This window comes from Rattus rattus, chromosome 11, assembly GCF_011064425.1.
Source record: "Rattus rattus isolate New Zealand chromosome 11, Rrattus_CSIRO_v1, whole genome shotgun sequence".
Lineage (NCBI taxonomy): Eukaryota > Metazoa > Chordata > Mammalia > Rodentia > Muridae > Rattus > Rattus rattus.
The window spans coordinates 1,789,133-1,801,369 of record NC_046164.1 but is presented as its reverse complement, the minus strand read 5'-3'; positions in this window follow the sequence as shown (position 1 = coordinate 1,801,369).

Genomic DNA, 12,237 nt, shown 5'->3' with positions numbered 1-12,237 from the left:
TCCATGATGGCATTGGACATCTAGAGATGTAGTTGCCTGAGTCTTCAGTGCTTTTGAAAGTAACTCTTCCCCCATGCTTTTGTAAACAACCCAATAAATTCCTTGACTCAGCATTTCACACCTGATTGGAGTCACCAGTTTTGATTTTTAGTTTGTTTTGTTGTTGTTGTTGTTGTTGGTTTTTGTTGTTGTTGTTATTGTCATTGGTTTTTGAAACTGCCTTTTCTGATTGTAGTAGATATTAGACATTAGTTCTCATGAGTTCATAAAAGAATCATCTTATGTAATTGTATCTCAAAGTGTGAAAAATACAAATAAAATCAAAGGTTATTCTAGGATGACCAGTTTGTGTGACTGTTGTGGTGAATGTAAGTGAAACAGATACTCAGGTCCTGGTTTGTAAAGAACTTCCTTTTATAAGTATGGTGTTGAAACACACACACACACACACACACACACACACACACACACACACAGACATACAACATGTAATGCTCTTTTCCTCACTAGTCTCTAAGTAGAGGGAAAGTAGGGAAAAGAAGGGTAGACAAAGTAGAAATGTTTGTTCTTTCATAGAACTGCTTGGGTACAACCAAAGTTTCCTCCCTTTGACTACATTAATATGTTTATGGTTATTACTTTGTGTCTGGATTAGATATGCCAGTGATATGAGGAGTCTGCTTCCTCTTATTCTGACTCTCACAAACCTGCTGATCCAGCTCATGATATTCTATGAATTTTAGGTATAGGAACTTATTTAGATGTATCTACCGGGGCAGAATTTTTGGACTTTTTGATGTATGCATTGTGCTAGGTTGTGCTTTTCTGTGATTGGTATGTGTTGTGAAGATGCTGATGACGTACGGTAGCCATGGTCTGGTGATTACAATAGGAAAGGACCCCATAGGCTCATTCATTTGAATGCTTCGTCACCAAGGAATGGCACTATTAGGTAGCTGTGGTCTTGTTGGAGAAAGCTTGTCACTGGGGGTGTGGTTTTGGGGTTTCAAATGTTTGAGATGGACCCAGAGTCTGTCTGTCTGTCTCTCTGTGTCTCTGTCTCTGTCTCTGTCTCTGTCTCTTTCTCTCTCTCTCTCTCTCTCTCTCTCTCTCTCTCTCTCTCTCTCTCTCTCTCTGGCACCTTGACTTAAGCTTGAGAACCAGAGTTAACTCAGGCATATGTGGTAGTCCTGGTTTGTTTCATTGTTCAGAAGTGGATACAGGGAACACACTACAAATCAGCTAGGTAGACTAGTCCATGTTGTTGAGTTCTGGGATCAAATGAGAGATTCTGCCATAGGAAAAGACATGGAAAGTGATTGAAGAAGACTCCCAGGCCCAATCTCAGACCTCCGCACAACCACACACATGTGCACTAGACACACATAATGAACTAGTACACATATGACTAGACCTACGCCTACCACACACAAAATGCAAAAATCAGGTGGGTTCTTTATGTTAATAATGGATACTCTTAGAAATTAGGAAAAATTCTTTTCAAGACAGCATTAAAACAAAACACTATCACCATCAGCAAAGTATAACTTAGGAATATTTATATGTTTACAGCAAAAGGATAAGGGGAAAGGTGTCTACAGTGGCAATTTTCAAACACCGAAGGGGAAAAAAATGAAGGGGTCAGTATAAAATGGAAAGGTCCTCCATTTTCATGACAGTTAATATTGTAAAGATCATTCTGCTAACAAAACTACCCTACAGATTCAGGGCAATTCTCATCAACATGAAAATGATACCTTTCCCAGAATAGAAAATATCATAAAATTCAAATGGAAGAACAAAAGATTCCAAATAGTCAATATAATCCTGATCAAAAAGAATAATGCAGAAAGTATCACCATGTACAGTTTGAAACTACACTGCACATTCATATTAGCAGAAACAATATAATACTGGCACAAAAGGGAGCTGTAGTTCAATGGGACAGGGAGTAGAGACATGATTGACCATGTACAGCTACTACCACCATTAGTTTTGAAAAAAAGTGCAAAAATCATTCATTGGAGGAAAGAGAGCTATGCAATAAATGGTGCCAGAAAAACATTTATATGTGTAAGTTACAAAAAAAATTAAAGGAAAACACAGCCTAGAGGATGAAAGACCTGAGTCCATCCCTATATTTCTGATAGAGGAATACTACACAAAATACAGGAACAATATCCCAAATTGAATACTGAAAATATGGCACAACCACTCAGTGAAGGGGCAAATAAAATGAACAGACTACTCTCAGAATATAGTCATGTTTTTGTTGTTCGTGTGTACATGGTTTCAGTGTTGACCAGTGAATAAAGAGACTCATTTCTGGGAGAAGCTAATTCTTCTTTTCCCAAGAGTCATTAATGCCTGTGATATAACAGAGCTAAAATTAGATTACATATGACCCAACTGTTAGGGATTGGTCTGGTGCTGCTATGTATTAAACTGTTTACAACCTGTCCTGCAAGTTGTGGTTGCCCCCATGAGCAGATTCTCAAGCACACCAGCCTTTATTGTATAATCATTGTACTCCAATTTAAATCTATTGGTTAAATAAATGTGGCTATAACCAATTACTGGGAGAATAGAGGTAGGCAGGGCTTCACACGCTGAGGGTCACAGGTAAGGACCATAAAGAGAAAAAGAGGAGGAGGAAGAAGGAGAAAGAAGGATGGAGAAGAAGGAAGAAAATGGAGAGAACAGATCTCCATTAGACATGATTGATTGGGACCACTTGGCTGAGTGAAATGCCCTCTGAATACAGTCTGATGCAGCAGAAATAACCCAGGGAAGACTCAAGCAAGTACTTGGGGACCATAGCTGGAGATTAACAATCTAGCATATAGAAAAATAAATTAGTAATTGTGCCAAAGCTGATTTTAATAAATTCACAGGACTCTATTATTTGTGTTGGTGGGGAGCTGGCTGGGTCACATTAGTAACTAATAGAGTTATCAAGTAACATTTAAAAATACCATTACACCCAGCTATATCACTTCTGAGCCGGAACTGCTAAGATTCCAAGGTGCACATCACAGAGATATATGCACATATGGTTCAACCTTATGCACAGTAGCTAAGTTGTGGAATCTAGGTTTCAGCACAGAGAACAAAGACAATGTAGTTTATATACACAATGGTGCTTTCAGCCTTAGAAAATGATGGCTCACAATTTTCAGGAAAATAGGCATAACTGGATTTAATCATATTTTTGCAATTAAGCAAATCTAAACAAAACAGTATCATGTTTTATCTCTATGTTGACTATAAATGTTATTTATGTTCATGATATTTCTATCATTCACACACACACACACACACACACACACACCCATAAAATAAATACTTAAGTCCATATAATGTTAATTGTATTCTAGGGAAGACTATCTCTTCCACTGTCTTCATTCCTTAGTTCGTGGAAGTTCACTGTATCAGGTTGACCTGTTATGGTTTTTCTCTGCCCACTTTGGTACATCTATTGTTGTCCCTGTACAGCTCAGGTTTACGTGGTCACATTGGTGACCAACTTTTGTTAGTACATCTTTTGATGTCAGGAGACACAATCTCATAATTGATTCTCCAATTGGTTTACCCAAATCCAATATTTTGGTTAAAAAATATACAGGTTTACCTTTAAAGAAAGAAAAACATGAAGATGATAGAATATCACGCAACAATTATTTCTCTCTCTTCTCAGGAAACGATGGGATATAAAAGCCAAAGCCAAAGCACATGAATAGTATTTTTATCCTCTTTTTGGATATAATTTACCCTTTTAGTTCTGAGCAAACAAGGGAACATAGGAAGGGGAAGGAAATGTCATTTGTGCTTTTCCGCTGTATAGCCAGGAAGGAAGTCAAAGAGTAAAAGAAAAGGTATTTTAAGAAACCTGTCCTCCACTGAACTGCCTGAGGATCCAGCTATACCTCTCTTGGGCATACACCCAAAAGATGCCCCAACATATAAAAAAGACACGTGCTCCACTATGTTCATCGCAGCCTTATTTATAATAGCCAGAAGCTGGAAAGAACCCAGATGCCCTTCAACAGAGGAATGGATACAGAAAATGTGGTACATCTACACAATGGAATACTACTCAGCTATCAAAAACAATGACTTTATGAAATTCATAGGCAAATGGTGAACTGGAAAATATCATCCTGAGTGAGGTAACCAATCACAGAAAAACACACATGGTATGCACTCATTGATAAGTGGCTATTAGCCCAAATGCTTGAATTACCCTAGATGCCTAGAAAAAATGAAACTCAAGACGGATGATCAAAATGTGAATGCTTCACTCCTTCTTTAAAAGGGGAACAAGAATACCCTTGGCAGGGAAGAGAGAGGCAAAGATTAAAACAGAGACTGAAGGGACACCCATTCAGAGCCTGCCCCACATGTGGCCCATGCATATACAGCCATCCAATTAGACAAGATGGATGAAGCAAAGAAGTGCAGGCCGACAGGAGCCGGATGTAGATCTCTCCCGAGAGACACAGACAGAATACAGCAAACACAGAGGCATATGCCAGCAGCAAACCACTGAATTGAGAATAGGACCCCCGTTGAAGGAATCAGAGAAAGAACTGGAAGAGCTTGAAGGGGCTCGAGACCCCATATGTACAACAATGCCAAGCAACCAGAGCTTCCAGGGACTAAGCCACTATCTAAAGACTATACATGGACTGACCCTGGACTCTGACCTCATAGGTAGCAATGGATATCCTAGTAAGAGCACCAGTGGAAGGGGAAGCCCTGGGTCCTGCTAAGACTGAACCCCCAGTGAACTAGATTGTTGGGGGGAGGGCGGCAAGGGGGGAGGATGGGGAGGGGAACACCCATAAAGAAGGGGGAGGTTTGCCCAGCAACCGGGAAAGGGAATAACACTCGAAATGTGTATAAGAAATACTCAAGTTAATAATAAAAAAAAAAAGAAGAAACCCATCCTCAGTTCACCACACTGACAAGTGGCCTCTTCATGAATAACATCAAAGCAATCATCTTATAGATTGATCATGAATGTCTGCAACGCTGCTCAGAATACTTAAATTGTCTGCAAAGTTTATTGGGATCTGTGAATAAAATTTCCCAACTCAATACTTTTATTACTCATATATTTACCGACTGACCCACTTTGCAACATGATTTTCAAACTCCTGTTTCATCAAGTTTGTGGAGAAAATCCCAAATATAAAGGAATCTGGTTTGCAGGGATCAGTAAAAAAACTGAATTCACCTCATGTTCTCAGTACAAGCTCATTCATGATATGTTGATAGAGATTTGATGGCCGAATTCCATGTCCACATCAGCACTTTTACAGTTTTCTGAGTTAAATTAAGACGTCCCTGGCATCAGTGGAAGAACCCAAGTAAGTTGTGTAGGTAGCTTTGTGCAATCTAAAGGCTTCTTTTACATTGGCTGTCCCTATGAACTCATGCTGGTATGTGACAACCAAGCAAGAAGTTAATATGTAACTCTTACACCTCACAGTCCACAATTCATGGGCAACATCTGATGGTGTGGAAGGTAGTTGATCAAACAGAACTTCTATGCCCTCAAGGTTCTAAAGGTTTTATAAGTGTTATCTACCAATCCAGAGGGAGGGACTTTGCATTTAGAGATTATGTATAGTGTGTGTAGCATTTTTAGAGCAGTTTCAAAAACAGTGTACTCTGAAAGTTCTTATGTCTGGTATGCATTGCATATAGCTATATAAAAATATAAATCCACATAATCAATAGATATTAATTAGGTGTCAGTAAGTAATCGTGTTTTTGAAAACTTTGATGATAAAAATGTACATCACTTACACAGGAATTTAAGCCAATAATTCTGTATTTCGTGTTTATTTTTCTTATTTTACAATATTTTGTATACAGAGGCTCTTGATTCTGGTGTGTGGCAAGCTCTAACCTCATGAGACTATCAGTCAGTGGGGGTGGTCTTCTGGTAACATCATAGCATATAAACAAGGGCACCATGAATCACATGGTTTCTAAGAACCGCTTATGTGTACTTATTCAGGCAGGGTACTTCCATTTTGATACTTTACAAGTCGTTTGTACAGTAGTAAGTTTCAATGTCCTTTCTTCACATATATTTAATTTCATTTGACTGTCTCTCCCTACCCTTTCTCTTCTCAGTCTCTACTCTACTTTTATAGCCATGACTGTAGCGCTTCTCTTCTCTCTCTCTCTTTTCATGTTTCCTATGTTCCATGATCCCTACCTCACTTCAGGACTGTGTCACAGCTCTATTTTAGTTTGCCAGTCTCTACAGAAACTCTAAGTTAAATCTAAATCTAAATATTTGAAGATATGCTCTCCATATGGGGGAGCATGTGAGGTGTTTGTCTTTGAGCCTGGGTTAGCTTAGTAATGTTTTCTAGTTCATCCATTTCCTGCACATTTCATTTTTCATTACAGTGGAATGAAATTGTTTGGTATATGTATATATCATATATTCCTTCTTCTATGGAAGAACAGCTAGTCCAGTTGCATTTGTTGTCCATTGTGAGCAGAGCAGCAATGAATATGTCTGTGGTAGGACATAATATTCTTTGGGTGTAGGACCCGGAATAGTAGAGGTGTATTTAATGATAGTTTTTATTTCTTTATTGTTTAAGAAATCTCCAGACAAATTTCTATTGTACTAATCTACAATTCCACGAATGATGTATAAGGGTTTTCTTTTCCACATTTTCCACATTGTTACCAGCATTTACTTTTTTTTTTTATTAACTTGAGTATTCCTTATTTACATTTCGAGTGTTATTCCTTTTCCCAGTTTACAGGCCAACATCTCCCTAACCCCTCCTCCTCCCCTTTGTTATGGGTGTTCCCTCCCCATCCTCCCCCCATTGCTGCCCTCCCCCCAACAATCACATTCACTGGGGGTTCAGTCTTAGCAGGACCCAGGGGTTCTCCTTACACTGGTGATCTTACTAGGATATTCAATGCTACCTATGAAGTCAGAGTCCAGGGTCAGTCCATGTATAGTCTTTAGGTAGTGGCTTAGTCCCTGGAAGCTCTGGTTGCTTGGCATTGTTGTACATATGGGGTCTCAAGACCCTTCAAGCTCTTCCAGTTCTTTCTCTGATTCCTTCAACGGGGGTCCTATTCTCAATTCAGTGGTTTGCTGCTGGCATTCGCCTCTGTATTTGCTGTATTCTGGCTGTGTCTGTCGGGAGAGATCTACATCCGGCTCCTGTCGGCCTGCACTTCTTTGCTTCATCCATCTTGTCTAATTGGATGGCTGTATGTGCATGGGCCACATGTGGGGCAGGCTCTGAATGGGTGTCCTTCAGTCTCTGTTTTAATCTTTGCATCTCTATTCCCTGCCAAGGGTATTCTTGTTCCCCTTTTAAAGAAGGAGTGAAGCATTCACATTTTGGTCCTCCTTCTTGAGTTTCACGTGTTCTGTGCATCTAGGGTAATTCGAGCATTTGGGCTAAAATCCACTTATCAATGAGTGCATACCATGTATGTTCTTTTGTGATTGGGTTACCTCACTCAGGATGATATTTTCCAGATCCATCCATTTGCCTATGAATTTCATAAAGTCATTGTTTTTGATAGCTGAGTAATATTCCATTGTGTAGATGTACCACATTTTCTGTATCCATTCCTCTATTGAAGGGCAACTGGGTTCTTTCCAGCTTCTGTCTATTATGAATAAGGCTGCTGTGAACATAGAGGAGCATGTGTAATTGTTATATTTTGGAGCATCTTTTGGGTATATGCACAAGAGAGGTGTAGCTGGGTCCTTAGGTAGTGTAATGTCCAATTTTCTGAGGAACCTCCAGACTGATTTCCAGAGTGGTTATACCAGTCTGAAATCTCAACAACAATGGAGGAGTGTTCCCCTTTCTCCACATCCTCGCCAGCATCTGCTGTCACAGAAGTTTTTGATCTTTATCTTTTTTGATGACTTTTAGTTGATAATTGATTTTATTTGATATTAGAATGACTACTCCAGCTGGCTTCTTCAGATATTTGCTTGGAAAGTTGTTTTCCAGCCTTTCACTCTGAGGTAGTGTCTGTCTTTTTCTCTGAGTTGTGTTTCCTGTAGGCAGCAGAATCCACAGTCCCCATTGCCTATCCAGTTTGTTAATCTATGTCTTTTTATTGGGGAGTTGAGTCCATTGATGTTGAGAGATATTAGGGAATAGTGATTCTTGCTTCCTCTTTTATTCGTATTTGGAAGTGAGATTTTGTTTGTGTGCTTTTCTTCTCTTTGTTTTGTTGGAAGATGATTCGTTTCTTGCTTTTTCTATGGTGTAGCTTTCCTCCTTGTGTTGTGCTTTACCATTTATTTTCATTTGTAGGGCTGGGTTTGTAGAAAGATATTGTGTAAACTTGGTTTTGTCATGGAATATCTTGGTTTCTCCATCTATGTTAATTGAGCATTTTGCTGGATTCAGTAACCTGGGCTGGCATTTGTGTCCTCTTAGGGTCTGTATGACATCTGTCCAGGATCTTCTGTCTTTCATAGTCTCTGGTGAGAAGTCTGGTGGAATTCTCATATGTCTTCCTTTATATTTTACTTGACTTTTCCCCCTTACTGCTTTTAATACTCTTCCTTCTTTCCTTCCTTCCTTCCTTCCTTCCTTCCTTCCTTCCTTCCTTCCTTCCTTCCTTCCTTTCTTTCTTTCTTTCTTTCTTTCTTTCTTTCTTTCTTTCTTTCTTTCTTTCTTTCTTTTTGTGTGTGTGTGTGCATTTGGTGTTTTGACTATTATGTGACGTAAGGAGTTTCTTTTCTGGTCCAATCTATTTTGAGTTCTGTAGGCTTCTTGTATATTTATGGGCATCTCTTTCTTTAGGTTAGGGAAGTTTTTCTTTGATTTTGTTGAATATATTTACTGGTCCTTTGACCTGGGAGTCTTCACTCTCTTTATGCTTAGATTTGATCTTCTCCTTGTGTCCTGGACTTCCTGTATGTTTTGGGCCAGTAGCCTTTTCCGTTTTATATTATCTTTAACAGTTCTTTTGATAATTTCTATGGAATTTTCTGCTCCTGAGATTCTCTTTTCTATCTCTTGTATTCTGTTGGTGGTGCTCAATTTAAGGCTCCTTGTTTCTTCCTTTGGTTTTCTATATCCAGGGTTGTCTCCCTTTGTGCTTTCTTTATTGCTTCTATTTTCATTTTTAATTCCTTCACCTGTTTGATTGTGTTTTCCTGTAATTCTTTCAGGGATTTTTGTGATTCCTCTCTATAGGCTTCCACTTGTTTATTTATATTTTCCTACGTTTCTCTAAGGTTGTTCTTTATGTCTTCCTTGAAGTCCTCCATCATCATGATCAAATGTGATTTAAAATCTAGATCTTGCTCTTCTGGTGGGTTTGGATACTCAGTGTTTGCTTTGGTGGGAGAATTGGGCTCCGATGATGCCATGTAGTCTTGCTTTCTCTTACTTGGGTTCTTGTGCTTGCCTCTTGCCATCAAGTTGTCTCTGGTGTTACCTTGTTCTGCTATTTCTGACAGTGGTTAGACCGTCCTATTGGCCTGTGTTTCAGGAGTGCTGTAGACATGTTTTCCTGTTTTCTTTCTTCCAGTTATGGGACCAGAGTATTCTGCTTTCAGGCATGTAGTCTTTCCTGTCTACTGGTCTTCAGCTGTTCCTGTGGGCATGTGTCCTGAGTCCACCAGGCAGGTCACTTGGAGCAGAAAAGTTGGTCTTACCTCTGGTCCAAGGCCTAAAGTCACTCCTCAGGTGTTGCGTTTTAGATCTCCGTGGTGGCAGCAACCAGCCGGGCCTGCCCCACCTTTTCTCAGGTCTCTGTACACAGGGTTCCCAGATAGTGCTAGGCCTTTTCCTCTAGATTCAGAAATGTGGGCAGAGTGTAGTCTCTTCTGGCTTCCCATGCGTGTCTGCCCTTTGAAGGTTTAGTTGTCCCTCCCTGTCCTGTATTTCTTTAAGGGAGTTATTTATGTCCTTCTTAATGTCCTCCTCCATCATCATCATAATCATCATAAATGATGTTTTATATCTAAATCTTGCTTTTCTGGTGTGTTTGGATATCCTGTATTTGCTTTGGTGGGAGGTCTGGATTCTGATGATGCCAAGTAGTTTTGGTTTCTTTTCTTATGTTCTTATGCTTGCCTCTTGCCATCAAGTTATGTCTGGTGTTAGCTTGTTTTTCTGTCTCTGACAGTGGCTTGACCCACCTATAGGCCCATGTGTCAGCACTCCTGCAGACCTGTTTTCTTTCATCTGGGAACAGGGAGCTCTGCTCTTAAATGTGTATTCATTCCTGGCAACAACTGACTTTCAGCTCCTGGTGCAGGCAGGACCTGGAAAGGTCCTGCCCCTGACTGATCCTAGATCCCTTTGCCCAGGGGGCATGGATGGCACTAGGTAGTTTCCTCTTGGGTCTGGTATGTGGGCAGAGAGTAGTCTCCTCTGAGTTCTCAGGCATGTCCGCGCTTCTGAGGGTTCAGCTTTCCACCCCATGGGATTTGGGTACAGAGAGCTATGTGACTGGTTCAGTTCAATTCTGGGTGCAGGACAGACCCAGAAGGTTCCTGCTTCTGACTGCTCCTATAATCCTGTATCCAGAGGCACTATGTAGTTTCCTCTTGGGCCAGAGATGTGGGAATGGTGGGCAGAAGTGGTGGACTATACTGCCATCTCAGGATTTTCTGAATTTTTGGGTACTCAACTCTCTCTATCTCATGGGATTTGATTGCAGGGGTTTGGTTCGATCAGTTCAGATCAGTACCGGGCACAGCCAGAAACCAAAAGTGCCCTTCCCTGAGGACTTCTGCCTTTTTGTGACCTGAGTCCACCAGGCAGGTCACTTGGAGCAGAAAAGTTGGTCTCACCTCTGCTCTCAGGTGTGTAGGCACTCCTGGCAACTGGCTTTGAACTGTTGGTGCAGGCAAAATCCAGAAAGGTCTTGCCCCTGACTGATTCTAGGTCCCTGTGCCCAGGATGGCACTAGGCAATTTCCTCTTGGGTTGGGAATGTGGGCAGAGAGTAGTCTCCTCTGAGTTCTCAGGAGTGTCCACACTTCTATGGATTCAGCTCTCTCCCCCCTACGGAATTTGAGTGCAGAGACCTGTGTGTCCTCTCTGGTTTTCCTGAGCCACATTGATCATTGCTGGGGATTCAAGTTGGTCTAACATTCTGGAACTAGATATTAGCATAAATTGTCCACAAGAGGTCAGTGTAACCCATGAAAATGGAACCGAATAACTGTGTCAAACTTAAAAGTTGACCAATCAAATTCAGTCATACTACCCATGAGGTTTCTACAGATCCATCAATGCAATTAAATAATAATAATGCATTGAATTTTTATTTTATTACTTTATTCCTGTTATTTTTCTTCTTGATGGTGTAAGGATGCACCACATATAAGTATAATCAGTTTAACAAAAATAATCACTGTATATTTCTTCTTTTGGGCTTATTATCAAAGCTTCATGTCTAATTTTATTGTCAATAATTTATTATCTTTTATACAATGGGGATATAATCTGATAACTACATGATTATACCATTTAACTAGCTGAAATATCTCTTTTTAAGCATAGAAATGTTCTTGCTTAATTTGTTTTCTGTGGTTTATTTTCCAAACTTTTCTGAGTTCCGAGATTTAAAAACAAGTTACTAAAAAGAACTTTCCTCTTGAAAATATTCTCTTGAGGGAGATTCAATCTTCTGCTAAGGGGGACCTCCTAATTGGTTATCTAACATTAAGAGATCAGATCTGAAAATGTGTGCATATTTGTGCATGCAACATGAATTTATTCATATGGGTAACAATCATAATTAGAGAAAAGAATGCCATGAATTTGCAAGAGAATGGTGGCATCAAAGGGTTTGAAAGGGGAGAGTGGTGAAATCATGTGAATCCAGTTTATATCTAAGAAATTATGTACATACACTTTTTTTAAAAATTTTTTATTAACTTGAATATTTCTTATATACATTTGAGTGTTATTCCCTTTCCGGTTTCGGGCAAACATCCCCTTCCCCTCCCCTTCCTTATGGGGTGTTCCCTCCCCACCCTCCCCCATTGCCGCCCTCCCCCAACAGTCTAGTTCACTGGGGTTCAGTCTTAGCAGGACCCAGGGCTTCCCCCCTTCCACTGGTGCTCTTACTAGGATATTCATTGCTACCTATGAGGTCAGAGTCCAGGGGTCAGTCCATGTATAGTCTTTTAGGTAGTGGCTTAGTCCTGGAAGCTCTGGTTGCTTGGCATTGTTGTACATATGGGGTCTCAGGC